At 40.2% G+C, this 15,393-nt stretch overlaps 1 long non-coding RNA gene and 1 pseudogene across 1 annotated transcript; both read left to right on the plus strand.

Annotated features, from left to right (window-relative positions):
* Positions 1–7,063: 7,063 nt before the first annotated feature.
* LOC148726675 (uncharacterized) lies at positions 7,064–8,597 on the plus strand. Its single transcript, XR_015989803.1, has 2 exons — positions 7,064–7,318; positions 7,799–8,597. It is a non-coding gene; the product is annotated as an uncharacterized LOC148726675 (long non-coding RNA).
* A 2,184-nt stretch (positions 8,598–10,781) lies between these two features.
* On the plus strand, positions 10,782–11,800 carry LOC148726676 (uncharacterized; annotated as a pseudogene).
* The last annotated feature ends 3,593 nt before the right edge of the window (positions 11,801–15,393 follow it).

The following is a 15,393-nucleotide window of genomic DNA, read 5'->3' on the forward strand; positions in this document are numbered from 1 at the left end:
CATTTTCCTTCTTGAGCAAATTATTCAGAATTTTGAAAAAAGATGTTAATGATAAACGGCTTGTAAATCCAGTGAAATACCACTATTATCCCTAAATAGTGTGAAGCTTGTTTAAAAAGTTCGAAAATGAATGTAAAATCAAGCACGAGGTACAGATAACATTCTCGAAGGTTCAAGCGCGTACGACTAACCTTGCTTTCTATTCGCTAACACAATGACACTTCTGACAGCTGGCCTTAAAATGGCTTTCTAGAGCGCGCGCTCGGGATAAAAACAAACAATAATATTGCCGATTTAATTTCTTGTTTTCTTATCTTCATTCAGTTATGCGATTCAAGGAAAATTGATTACCTGACTCGTGAATTCTGCGTTAAATTGCATTTGAAAACCGATCTCGCACTCATCGCTTCGCGATTCGTGCGTTATCGGTTTTCGCGTGCAATTTAACGCGGAATTCCCTCGTCAGGTAATCAATTTTCCTATAAAATTTAAAGCCTGGAAATCACTCGGCTGTGCAAGGTGCTAATACTGGGGTAAGTATGAACGCTGTGATTGACTGAGCCAGTATCAAGTCGCTCAAGAGGCACGTTGTTTTGCGCGGCCCCGCTCTTTGTTGTTATGGTATGAGCTGAGTACTGAATTTTATGGGAGGTTAGGCTGCCTGTGCAGATGTTCTCACGTTCTAATCGTTAAATTCCATTTTTCTGTACTTTCTTCAATTACAGGTGTGATTGATTTGCTTGGGGGTGTAGGTTGATTTGTGGAGTTAAAAGCTTCACTCTTAGCATCTAATGGATTTGCAGCACTTGCACTGGCTTACTTTATATTGTCTTACTTTATATTGTCTTACTGATTATTGTTCGGTCTCCTGTCTTGTTGATGACTTTATAGACAAGTATTCTCAAGCGCTTACATTGGGGAAAAACATTATCTTCGCACACCTGAATTGTGACATGCTGAAACCACGTTCCGCGGAGGCTGTAGCTCTGCAAGACCTGTGCGATAGCGTGAATCTGCCGCAGTTGATCAAGGAGCCGACTCGCGTGACTGAAACCTCATCCACCCTTATTGACGTGATTATGACCTCCAGTATCGACCTCGTGGAGAGGAGTGGTGTACTTAAATCTCTCATCAGTGACCATTTTCTGGTTTAAGCCTTCTTAAAGCTTAAAATCTCAAAACCCGCTCCTAGCTATGTGAAGGTTAGATCTTACAATAATTATGACAGCCAATATTTTGTCTCTGATCTCGAGCGTGTGTCATGGAATGAAGTTGCCCTTATCGACGACGCGAGTGAAATGGTTGCTCAATTTTCCTTCAGGTCCTAGAGAGCCATGCGCATGTTAAGTCAGTAAAAGTCAAGCACCGCTACTGCCCACTGTTGTTGTGAAACTGTCATGGCGGCTGGACCGACCTGGGCGAGCTCGCTACAATTTCTAGTACTCCTGCTTGGAACAGCAGTTTTAATCCAAGAGAGTATAAGTGGTGACTTTTTAAGGTCTTACCAGGCTACAAGCGTCTCAAAGACGTTTATTGCACCTGAATTCGTCTCATATTTGACAAACCACAGAAGATTTAAACCTCGCGCTAAACGATTTACTTCACGGAGGGTCCTACACACGGTCAAAGGAATAAGCAGCTTCAATCTGGAAAGGGATGTGCTTCTGTGCGGGGACGTGGCCATAAATCCTGGCCCGAAAGGAAAGAAGTCTATGTTGAAATACCCATGCAGTGAATGCCACAAAGCAGTTAGAAACAACCAAAACGCCATCTTGTGTGCCACATGTGGTAACTGGTCACACGCTAAATGCCTCAATATGTCTCGGACTATTTTCCAGTACTACTTAGACCAGCCTGATATTGATTGGACCTGTCCAGCTTGTGCTCTACCGCCACTAACGGACTCCTTCTTTGAAGAAGTTTCTGAAGGTGATACACTAATTCCAGCCGAGGAGTATCAAGCGGAAACAACTCAAAATACGGCCTTCGAGCAGTTTCTTTATAGAAATGTCACAGAAATTACTTCTGAAAACGATCAGCTAGAACTCTTTAGAAAACATCACAATAAGGATTTCTTAATTGCCCACTTGAACATTAACAGCATCCAAAATAAATTTAAAGAACTGACCGAAGTAATCAAGAAAATCAACGCCCACATAATGTTCGTAAGTGAGACCAAGATCGACGCGAGCTATCCCAACGCTCAGTTCAAAGTTCCGAACTACTCCCTCTACCGAAATGATAGGAAAAAGGGCGGCGGTGGAATTATGGCTTTAATATCTCAATCGCTAGTCAGGACACAGCTTAAACCTGATAAATCCTTTAAGACACTGGAAATAATTGCCTTCGAAATCAAAACAGATATGGACAATATGGTAATTGTTGGCATTTATCGTCCCCCGAGAGCTCTGTGTGGCGAATATCGAACACTGTTGGAAAGCGAACTCAGTTATGTCTGTAACTGGGCAAGCTTGAACGGAAATTTTGTTGTAGTTACTGGCAACTTAAATCTGAACAGACTTCGCCCTGACAAACCTGAAGGTAAACTGCTTCTCGATTTGGAAGTTGAACAAGGTTTTGAATGTCTAATTACTAAGCCAACAAGAATAGAAAAGCGTGGAATAATTATAACAGAGAGTTTAATAGATGTTTTTCTCACTAATAGACCGGATAGCTTCCAGCTATCTGGTAATTACCATCCTTGCTTAAGTGATCACGACCTTGTTTACGGTGTCCTGAAGCAGAAAATAAATCACAACAAACCAAAGGTCATCACATTTAGGAGCTATAAGAACTTTGACCCTGAACATTATAAACAGCTTTTGTCCTCTGCCCCATGGCACGTTGGACAATTGTTTGATGACGTCGACGATCAAGTTTACGTGTGGAATGCACTTATGAACAATATACTGGACGAAGTGGCACCTGTGAAAAAAATGCGTGTGCGTGATAAAGATGTGCCCTACATGACGTCTCATTGGAAAAGTGCGATTAGAACTAAACGCAAAGCAAATGACAAGTACTTGAAAGACAAAACACCAGAAAATTGGGAATTACGACGTGAAGCCAGAAACGAGGCCACTAAACAAAGAAGAATCGCCATCAAACAGTACTGGTATAATAAGTCAAACGATTTGAAAATCAATCCCAAGGCGTTTTTCAAAACTTTCAAGCCATTTTTGGGCTCTAAGAGCTGTACTGAAAGAAACGACATCCACTTAAAAATAAACGGCAGTATGATAACAAATCAACAACAAGTGGCTGAGGAATTGGTTGAGCATTTTGCTACCTTGGCGGATGGCATTGGCGGTACAGCGATTGAAAGAAAGTCAATAGAGGACTTTAGAGACCATCCTTGTGTTCAGAGGATACAACATGAAAATAGGAATTCCACTCAGACCATCGAAATCGAATTGGTTACACAGGGACAAGTCCTTGCTGTTCTCGATTCGCTGAACATAAAGAAAGCCACCGGCACTGATGGAATTCCTTCAAAGGCTTTAAAAATAGGTGCTAATGAATTATCCGCTCCACTAACCACCTTGTTCAATTCTTGTATTAACAAGAATGCATGGCCTAGTGAATGGAAGTATGGGCATTGGGCCCCAGTATACAAAAAGGATGACAGGAATGCAAAGGAAAACTACCGGCCCATAACTCTCTTACCATGTGTAAATAAAGTTCTTGAGAAGTTGGTTGGAGCGCAGATCAACTCTGGCTTCGGTAATCGCATTTACCAACACTCATCCGCTTATCGCAAAGCTCACAGCTGCGAAACAACATTGATCAATTTAGTAGAAGATTGGAGACTGGCAAGGGATCGAAAACAGGTTGTGAGCATACTTTCAACTGACATGTCAAAGGCATTTGACTCGTTACATCCACCACTACTTCTGAACAAGCTTGAAGCGTACGGTTTTCAGGAAAGCGTTATTCAACTTTTAAACAGCTACTTAAATGAACGGAAATATCAAGTAAAGATCGGCTGTCATGTTAGTTCGAGCCGATTCGTGAGTCGTGGCTGTCCTCAGGGTTCTGCGCCTGGCCCGTTGTTATGGAATGTTTTCCAGAATGACCTATCCTACTGCCTAACAGCGAACTTGTCTATGTATGCCGACGACCATCAAATTTACCACGCAGGAGCAGACCAGGCAGCTGTGACTTCCCAGTTAAAGGATAGTGCCAACTTAGCAACAACGTGGTACAATTCTAACCTATTGGCGGGAAACCTCAAAAAGTACCAAGTTTTGAACTTGGGCTCCACTCAAAATGACAGCAATATTTGCGTGAATGATGTTGTGATTGAAACTAAAGATAATATCATACTTCTAGGAGTAGTGTTAGATTCTAAGCTAAATTTCTCTGAGCATGTAATCTCTATTTGTAAAAAAGCCAGCCAGAGAATTGGTGTTCTAATGAGACTACGTAATTTAATTCCTATGAAATCTAAGTTAATATTATTCAAAAGCGCGATATTACCATTCCTCACGTACTGTCACCTAGTGTGGCATTTTTGTAAAGCGAGTGACACTCGAAAGCTTGAAAGACTACAAGAAAGAGGACTTAGAGCGGTTTTCAAGGATAATAATTCTAGTTATGAACAACTATTAGAGAAGGCAGACCTGCCAACACTACTAAATAGTCGCTTACAGGATCTGTGCATCCTTATGTATAAAGCAAAGCATAAACTGTGCCCTGCATATATAAGTAACATCTTTAAAGAACCAAATAGTAATTACAATCTGCGGCAAGCAGATTTCTCTATACCTAGGTATGGGACAGTCACCTATGGCAAGCACTCTATTAGATATTTAGGGCCTAAGCTATGGACAAAACTACCCAAGAGTATCAGGGACGTCACAACCCTAACGTCGTTTAAAAGCAAGATACGCCAACTCAATATAAGTGAACTTTTAGATGATGGCTGCGCAGGCTGTAGCCTTTGTTCATTCTGACTTCTGTGTATTTTTTACTATAAATCTCTTAATAAGTTAACTATAGATATTTTATCTACTACTGTATTTAGTTTGTATATTCTCCCCTAATTGGTGTCCCCAAATTAGTAAGGGATTTGTTCCCTGGCTAGACGGTTTTTGACACTTTAATAAAGTTTCTACTACTTCTACTACTACTACTACCATTTGTCAATGAGGAAATTAAAGAGTTGATGCGAGATAGAGGTAGATATTGAAGCGCGCTCGTAGTACTTGGCTTCCTGTGGACTGGGAACTGTACCGTGACTCCAGGTAAGTGGTTAAGATCAAGCTACGTAAGGCGGAACAAGAATACATACAAAAAGAGATAGAAGGATGTCAGAATACTGGTTCTCGGTGGAAATTGATAAGGAAATGTTGGCTGAGAAAAGAGACTACGCAGCAAGTATATACGAGGGAGATTAAAGTGATCGCAGAGGAGTTCAATGAGTTTTTTGTATCTGTTGGTGTCAAAACAGCAGAGGCATCTAAAGGCCTAATTGATACTTATGACCTGTCTCCACCAAACTATTTCACTAATGGACATTAGATATTGGATGAGGAGAAGTTTAATTTCCGCGCTGTTTCTAGGCATGAGATTCGTAGAGCCGTAATGTCGTTTTCGTCTGATAAAGCCCCGGGGTTTGATAAAGCTACTACGTCTGTCATTAAAGATGCGCTACCTTGTATTCTGGCTGTGCTGCCGGACTATTTGAATCGATCTTTATTGTCGTCAGTTTTTCCTGCAGAGTGGAAAACATCTTAAGTTGTTCCACTTCCGAAAGATGGAGATCATGAGATACCGAATAGCAATCGACCGGTCTCGTTACTTCCTGCTGCGTCAAAGATTTGGGAACGTGTCGCTCTGAATGAATTAATGACATATATGAATATAGGTTGATAATTTCTAAAGAAACTGTTTGGGGCTGCGTCGGTGGGGGTAACGAAATAATTTGAATATATCAACAAAGTTGAAATGGTAAATTACCACCGTTACGATTATAAAAGCTGACGTTCCGAGCGTTAGCCTTTCGTCGGAGCGAACAAGGGAATCGTGGGTTGTGTGTGCTTTTAAAGGCAGAAAAAGGAACCAAACACGTAGCTCCTTTTTATGCCTTTAAAAGCAAACACAACCCCCAATTCCTCTATTCGCTCCGACGAAGGGCTAACGCTCGAAACGTCAGCTTTTATAATGGTAACGGTGGCCAATTTACCATTTCAACTTTGCTGATATATTCAAATCATTTAATGACATATATGACCACCAAAAAGCGCCTTAGTGAACACCAAAGTGGTAACAAAAAACTTCATTCGTGTGAAACCCTTAATTTCATGATCACGAATAAGGCACTAGGCGCTATGGATGCAAAGAAAGTCACACTTGTGGTAATTTTGGCCTTTTCTAAGGCATTTGACATTATAGATCATGCAATCCTACTTACAAAACTACAGGCGCTAGGTGTTTCTCGCGCATCCTCGCATTGGTTCATCAGCTACCTTTCTGAACGGCTGCAATGTGTCAGGAGTGGTGCTGAGACCCCAAGCTTGCGCGGTATCTCACATGGTGTCCCACAGAGTTCAATCTTGGGACCCGCCTTGTTTACTATGTGCCACAATAACATTCCTTCTATACCGGACGTGTGTTCTCTAGAGTCATAACCGCCTTCCGGTTAGCTTAATGGATAGAGCGCTGGACTGTTGTGCGGGAGGTCGAGGGGTCGAGCCCCAGCCGGACCAGCACTCAGGGTCTTAAAATAATTAAGAAGAATTTGCTATCTTTCAATAACATCAAGAAATGGTTAGATACTCTAGTCTTCTCGGATAGGGACGAATAAATATGGAGGTCCCGTCTCCTGTAGGGTTGGGGTAGGAGATGTTAATTTCCCACACACGAGATTACTGTGTGATGGATGTCCTCCCCTGGGGTGGGATGGGTGGGAGGGTGGACTAGCACGAATGGTTCCTATGTTCCTTTCTAGTCCTTCCCCACTGCAAAACCTTAATGCAGTGAAAATGGACTAAATTAAAAATTAAAATTAAATTATATGTTGATGATTCGAAGTTATATCTTTCATTCGCAGTTGCTGAAGCTAGCATTATTACTCAACAGATCAACAAGGACTTAGAAAAAATTGCAAGATGGTGTTGTTACAAGAGCCTTCTCATAAATCCAGAGAAAACCAAGGTTCTGGTGTTGGGCACATGTAAGATGCTTGAGAGGCTGAAGCATCTGACGTGTGGAAAGAAGGTCGCTCCATCTCCTTCTGCTTGGGATCTTGGCTTGCAGATAGACAGTACTCTAAGCTATGATGAACATGTTACCCAAACAGTGTCCTCGTGCATAGGTAGCCTATGTCAGATTAAGAAGGTATATACCGTGCTACGAGTTTCTGGAATTGTCTCCCACGTGAAGTAAAAGAATGTGTCAATTTTCCAACCTTCAAGAGACATTTTAAAGGAATTTCGCGGTAGTTTTTTTTAGGATTAAGACATATTTTAAAGTTCATGAGTTTTGATTTAGTATAAATTGTAATTAATGTTTAAAACCCATTTAGTGGAAAACTAATAAAGAGGATTAGATTGGATTAGATTACTTTGCATATGATGATCTACCTGTCTGTTTACCGGTTTACCCATCGACTACTTTAAGGAGGCAGCAAACTGGGCTTGTTAATCACCCAAGAGTCCTTCCACATGGCGTTGGTGTTTAAGGCATCTGCTACGGGTCATATATTGCTCTTTTAATTACCAGTCTACATATCAAACCAGTCAAGGCAACTGTGGCCATTTCTCTACTTGTAATCTCTTTTACTCTACCTTTTCAGTACAAAGGTAGAATCTCAGATGTAATACCTTTTATCAGGAACAGAATAACAGACACAAAAGATGGTAGCATTTGGCGCGATGCTATACCCACAGACGAAGGCTGTGCTGTTCCTTTCGCTTCTAAATGTACCGACTGTTACAGAAGTTGAAGAGATCACTAGTCCAATTTAACTGGTTTGTGGAACGGATGACCTGAATGTGAACACAGAGTTCTCGTTAAAGTTTATTCTTGATCGCACGAAGGAAAATGGAAGGGAACATTTGTGCACAAATTTACGTTATCCAGGAGCAAGTCATCTGATTGAACCTCCTTACTCGCCGTTTTGCTGTGTATCACACAGCAGAGCTTTCCAGAAAGACACTGGAATACTTAAATTGGTGTTTGGAGGTCAAATAAAAGCTTATTCAAAGTCTCAAAAAGATGCCTGGCCAAACATTTACGTTTTCTACAAAAAAACGTAGATAAAGTACTATGTCGTCTGTAAAATGTTTAAAAATATTTGCAAAATATAGCAAATAGGAAAACTATAAAACATCACTAGGAATGAAATGAGTTGATTTTTCATGCAACGTGTCAATTTCTTTAGTGATAAAGATGCATTTCCCAATCAGCAGGTTTTTTTTTTTAATTAACAAATCTTCATGTCCAAAGAGAGGGAGTTTTTTTTTTAATGAAGAAACTTGTGAACAGAAAGAAACTTGTCATGAATAAATTGCGTAATGTTGTTTATATGCATGGCATGAACACCATTAAATGAAATTTTAAATTTCTACTCAAAATAAATATTTGTGGCTGAATTTTTCTCAGGTCATACTTGCACCACTACATAAGTTGGGTTTATTACTCCGAGGATCGCGTTCATACATTCCTTGAAACCGCATCACGCATATCTGATTTCCGTATATTCAAAATTCATTGACTTATATCACTTCGACGGGTTTAATATGAGCCAATGCAACATACTGACCAGCTCCCATTAAGCTTGTTAACTCAGTTGGTAGAACACTGTACAGGTATCGCAGAGGAGGTCATGAGTTCAAATCCTGTACGGGCCTAAATTTATTTATTTCTTCAGGTCTTATTTCCACACTACATAAGTAGAGTTTATTACTGCGAGGATCGCTTTCATACATTTCAAAGAAAATTCATCCTCTATTTGGAATGTGACTTTTTTATTTGCTTATTATATACGTAAGGAGATAGTTATTGATTTGCAGGGGGAAGGGGTGGGTGCTTCTTGAGAGGCTTTTACCAGGCCCTTATTTGCTTCTTGAAATGTGTTTCTTTGTAACCCAATGGGTGTACTTTATTAGAAGCATGCTATGGTACAATCAGCCCAAATATGGCTATGAAAAGAGAAAAAAAGAAGATTTTAGGGATAAAAATATATAGCGGGAAAAAAGGGGCGGCAAGAGAGATGTGGGACAGAAACAGGGAAAAAAAACTAATCTCAATAGATTTCTCTTTTATTGAAGCAATAACTATTGATCAGTAATGTATATATGCCATTCGCTCCGACGAAGGGCTAACGCTCGAAACGTCAGCTTTTGTAATCATTACGGTGGCCAATTTACCATTTCAACTTTTTTGTTATATCCAAATTATATATGCTAAACCCCTGGGAATACGTCATTGTCTTAAAAATAAAAATGAAGTGCATGCATAATAAATGAACGGAATGCATAATGCATGGGTTATTTGGGAATTTTTCCACCTAGTTTAATGAGGTAAGTTAGAGTGTTCTTGGATGTATTAACTATTCAGCCAAAACTAACGGTATCAGTTACCACAAGTTAACGCGAGATACTCAGCGGCGGAAAGCATGGCTGGAACGGATAAGAGGGACTAATATGCCTTCTTGAGAACTGATATGTCTGTAGCGAGCGCCTTTCAGCGGAAAGTTTTGAAGTCGACTTACGTGCGCAGATCACTGGAGTTAATGAATATGTATTTCAATCATTCATGATCTGTATAAAGTCAAGCATACGTGGCTATGCGACTTACCCCCACTAAAATACTACTGTCTTCAGCTATCTTGTATAATTATTCTAGCAAGCTGGCCTGCCCAGTATTTTAAGACTCCAGTACAAAGGTCCAAATAAAACAATATAGAGATACTGGACTACAGTGCCCCCAACAATGCTCCACATTCAGTTTCAAGGTTTTTAGGAGTGCCGAGCAATGTCTGAAACAGCAACCCAGGGCTGTTTTGATCCCATTATACTAGTAAGTGTTGAAACACAGACTGATGATCTACCCACTACAGTGGTTTCAGGTTATTCAAGTAATGGCAGTTCTCTGGTTGAAACTCAAGCAAGTTTTCACTGTCCCTGCTGAAGAATGGACGATACCCCATGATCATAACTGTTCAATGTCTGTCCCCATGGTGTACCCTACCTATGGTGTTGATGAAGATTCACTTACCCTACATACAATAATTGAATTTGACCCTCTAGATGAAAATAACATTGACAATGACTTTGATGACAAGGAGGTCAATGAGGATGACTTTGATGAGTATATGGACCCAAACACGAACTTACCAAAAGGTAAACAAAACCTGCTCCCCGATGGAAACCACTCCTTCAAGGGAGAATCAGAAGGTCAACTAGAACCTCCTCACACAGAAAAAAATATCTTGTTTCCAGGAATTGTTTTGATCAGTAGCTTAAACGTTTCCCTAAATGTGGTGTAACAGTGACAAGCCAAAAAACAAAACGACTGGGAGTAAGCTAACTGTAGAAATGATTTGTCTTGATAGCCATACCACCCACTGGGACTCCCAACCAATCATTAAAAGAGAACCAGTGGGAAACCTACTCTTGGCAACTTCTATTTTGTTTACAGGTAAAACCTTTACGGGTGTAAGCCGGTTAGTATCATGTCTGAACTTGCAATGTATTAGTCAGCGTGTTTTCCATGACACCCAGAGGTGATTTCAATTTCCAGTTTTAAACCAAGCATGGAAAAATGAACAACAAATGGTAAGGCAGGAGCTGGATAATAAGAGTGCCATTCATTTAAATGGTGACAGGCGGTGTGACAGCCCTGGACACAATGCCAAGTATGGCAATTAAACACTAATGGACGCTGGTACTGGTAAAGTGGTGGCATTCAGTGTTGTTCAGGTTTCTGAGGTCACCTCCTCTAAAACCATGGAGAAGGAAGGTTTAAAACATTGCATTAAAAGCCTAGAGGGTGGTGGCATTCAAATCAACCGTATGACCACTGAAAGACATATGTCTATCAGCAGCTTCATGAATAAAGAAAGTCCACAAATAAATCACCAATATGATGTCTGGCACCTTTCGAAGTGGGTGGTGAAAAATTAACTAGTAAGGCACAAAAAAAGAATTGTGAGGAATTGATACCATGGAAACAATTGATTTCCAATCATCTCTGGTGGCGTGCAGCAGCCTGTGATGGCAATGTGGTCCTTTTGCGAGAGAAGTAGACATCTGTGTTACATCATATAGCAAACCAGCACAAGCCTAGCAACACTTTATTTCGTCAATGTGGCCACAACCGGATCCCATCATCAGAAGCAAAGAACATCTGTTGGCTTAAGGAAGGTTCACCTGCTAACTTAGCTTTGGAAGAGGCTTTTCTCAGCACAAAGCCTCTCAAAGACCTAGCTCAGCTAACAGACTTTTGCCATACTGGTAAAATAGAGGCGTACCACTCCATGATGTTGAAATACTGTTCAAAAGAGGAACAATTTGCGTACAAAGGTATGGTTGCAAGGACACAACTTGCGGCGTTAGACAACAATGCCATGCTGAAAGAGCGCAAGCTTGGTGTAGTCAGGTGAACATGCTAGCGAAGAAAGATACACGGCTTGCTTTCCAAAGGCTCACAAACGTTGGGTTGTGGAGCCCATAAGTAAAAAAAAAAATCTTACCAATATTTTTCAACCTTGTTTGCACAAGTTCTTGAGCGGTGTGAAAATCCTAACAAAATATACATCAACAGAAAGCTTAATAAATGCAGTTTACGATGAAAAATTTAATTTACATGATTTTTCTATTTAGAGAGTATAATGAGCCAGTAAGGCATATAAATGGCAGATGCACTTTAATCAGGATAAAAGCGAAGTCATGCATATTACACATAGAAAGGATAAAACTAATTCTACATACCCTATAAATCCGCTAAAAGTGGATGTATTTCTCTCAAAATCAAATGCGAGATTTTAGCTCTTAAAGGTTTGTAAAAACTACCAACGCAACACCAAGAGATTATCTCGCCTCCTGAAACCGCGAACCATTGGGAAGACGGGACCTCCTGGCGTCAATGACCATGAATCAAGATTTTCCCGGGAAAAGTATCACATAGCAGTCGCGTTTTTTTATCTCGCTCTGTTGAACGTTGAGTAAAATTGGTAAAGAAAAAACCCGCGGCAGAAAAGGTAAAGCCGAAGAAACTGCTTAAAAGCAAAGCAGCTAATCGACAGACAGGTTAAGTAATACCCTTATCGCTGAAATTAGTTTCCTCGGGTAGGTTTAATCATGATTTCATACGATTCGAGGCGATTAGCTATGTTCTGTATCAAAACCGGTACTTGCTTATTGAAAGGAAACTTCGTTTTTAACCTTATGTGTGGCAAATATAGATTTAATGGCGACTTCAATGTTCGTAGTTTGGATGCCAGCGACAAAATAGTGTCATTTCTCTCCTCTTTGGGCCTGCTTTTACTTTTTCTTTGCCCAGAGACTCTAATTGTGATTTCTGTTTTTTATCCTTGAGAAAGGACTTTACACTAGCAGAGAACTTTCACGTGTGAATTTTGTCAGGTGCGGGATGTAAAACAAGATATGCAAATAACATGAAATTGCCGCCAATATTCCCCAAGGGGGTTTGCCCATTTTTATGAGATTATGACACACTCCCGCTTTATTACAACTTATCTAAAAGTACGTTTTCCTAAATAGGTGGGACGATTTTTGAATTGAGATTTTAGTTATCTTTTTTCTTTTTGTAAACGTTAGGTAATATATCTAGCTTCAATCGAGTCCAATAAAAGAAAAAATTACTTTTTTGGCCTCTGAAGGTGGGAAGTAACCTTAGCAATTGCATCCCAAAACAGAAACGTCGCATTAATTGCGCGCTGCAATCTAAGAATATTAGCTAGAATATTCCAGCCTGAAATAGGCAGAAAATTAACAATATTCATCCTCCGCCGGAAAACAATATTCTCATTTAAGGTTACTTCCCACCTTCTGTGGCCGAAAAAATGTTTTTTTTTTTTTTTTTTCTTTTTCGGACCAGATTGAAGTTAGACACTTAAACTAACGTTTACAAAGAAAAAAAATTAAAAAATCTCAAAAATCGTCCGACTTATTTTGGAAAACGTATTTTCAAATAAATGTTAATAAAATCAGGAAGGTGTCATAATTTCGTAAATGGGCCAGCCCCCCAGGGGAATAATCCAGGCAATTTCATGTCATTTGCATATTTTGTTTACATCGCGCACGTGACAAAATTCACACGTGGAAGTTATCTGCTCATGAAAAGCCTTTTCTCATGGATTAAGAACATAACTCAAAATTACAGGAGTCCTTGGGTAAAGAAAAGGAAAAAATCAGGCCCAAAGAAGAGAGAAATGACAGCATTTTGTCAAAAGAAAAAAAAAAAAAAAACTTTGTTGAAAGCGACAAAGGCTCTTGGTTTGTCCAAGAGCCTTGGACAACTCGGCATCTGCTGAAGATCGGCAGCATTCGATTATCCTTAGGGCAAGCAGCTTAAAAATTGAAGTCAACAGCACAGAAGGTTGTAAACAAGATTCTTCGTCAGAATCTGACGAAACCAATGGAGAAAAAGAAGAACGCGACAGATTTACCCTTTCCACCGCGGGTTTTTTCTACGCCGACTTTGTCCATCACTAAGCGATCAATAGAGCGAGATAAAAAAGCCTGACTGCTACGCGATACTTTTCCCGGGAATATCTTGATCCATTGCCATTGACGCTGGGAGGTCTCGTCCTCTAATTGGTTAGCGGTTTCAGGAGGCGAGATAATAGGTCCTGGTGTGGCGCTAGTTGTTTACAAATCTTTAGGAGCTAAAATCTCGCTCTTGATTTTTAGAGGATCACATCCACTTTGAGCGAATTTATAGGGTATGTAGATTTGACCGATTTTCGTGAAATTTCGCCAACACATTCGTGAGATAACGACAAACAAAAGTGTGTCAGCAAATTTGATATTTGAAATATTTTTTACGTGGTGTCCATTTATGCAACACGCTTCGGATATTTTTTGCTACTCTAACTTAAGATGCAAATATCTAGACAATTAATCAGAATATCGGAAAAGCCTGACACAGTTTGGTTGATTGATGCCTTGTGAATAAGACTGTGCAGCCATATTTCTCGTGCGGTGGGATCCTATACCCAATAAATTCAATAGAAGGTTCCTCGGTCGTTTTACGCCTTTTCGGCTCCTGACACTTGCTACATGAAAAAATGGCCTAAATTATAATTATTTTAATCGTAAACTGTATTTAATAAATTTTGTTTTGGTGTATAGTTTGCTATGGTTTTCTTCAATCTAGCGCGCGTACGAATTTTTTCCCGAAGGACACCCTCGAAGGTAGGAAGCAACCTTAAAAACGAATGTAAGCATATAGGGAGAAAGACAGGCGCTGCGGGAGGTGTGAAATTCAAAGGGTGGTATTGCCCTTCACAAGCCGCGTTTACACAATTCTAATTTATTCTCTTGAAGTTCTGTTTCTTACCACAGCATTGCATAGAAATAAATAACAGCAAAACGTGGTCTGATCGATCAACTGAAATAACCGAGCAGATAACACAAATGCAACAAATGTTGTAATGAACGTTCACACACGAAGGAGATGCCACGTAAAATTTAATTGTTCAGACAACGGAAATCGATGGGTAACGAAAAATATTGTGTCAGCCAGAAACATAGATGACTTCGTTACCTACCAGTGTGAATTTTGCAAGTGAGGGTTTCGCTCTTCTTCCTCGATTTCCACATCCTCGTTTTTTCCCGAAGAGCTTCGAGCGCTTCGAGCTTCATCAGATGGAACAGTCTCCACATACGGTTCGAATGATACGGCTATATCCCATACCTTCCTACTGCATTCTCTTCAAAATCATTGGAAGTCGAGCAAGATTCGAGAGACAAAGAAGATATAATGTGATGCTGACTTGATACTACTTATTGCAGATTTTTAATTGAATTTTAAGCCCATTTCAACATAGCAATTCTGAGGTGACGGGGGGGGGGGGGACCCGGGGGTCGGAGTCTCCCGCTTCCCGTGCCACGTTCTCCCACCTCCCGTACTTATGTGCCCCCTTGCCTCCCGACTCCCGCCCTCCATTGTGTTGCTCCTGTCTTCAGGTTTATGAAGAGGATGGGGATCATTAGTTCCCGATGAAAGCTACTACTGGTCATTTTTCCTACTAAACTAAGTTTCACTAATCGGGTTATCACAGTTTGATCGTCTCTTCTTACATCTCGTCAAAGAGACGAAAGTCTCAGCTTACTATGTGATGTAATAGCTATTGCCAATTCAAAGTGAAATGAGAAATCAAGAGGTAGACGTAAAGTTTAGAGTTTGCTTCTTCTGTAT

Source organism: Stylophora pistillata, chromosome 7 (genome assembly GCF_964205215.1).
Source record: "Stylophora pistillata chromosome 7, jaStyPist1.2, whole genome shotgun sequence".
In the NCBI taxonomy this organism is placed as follows: domain Eukaryota; kingdom Metazoa; phylum Cnidaria; class Anthozoa; order Scleractinia; family Pocilloporidae; genus Stylophora; species Stylophora pistillata.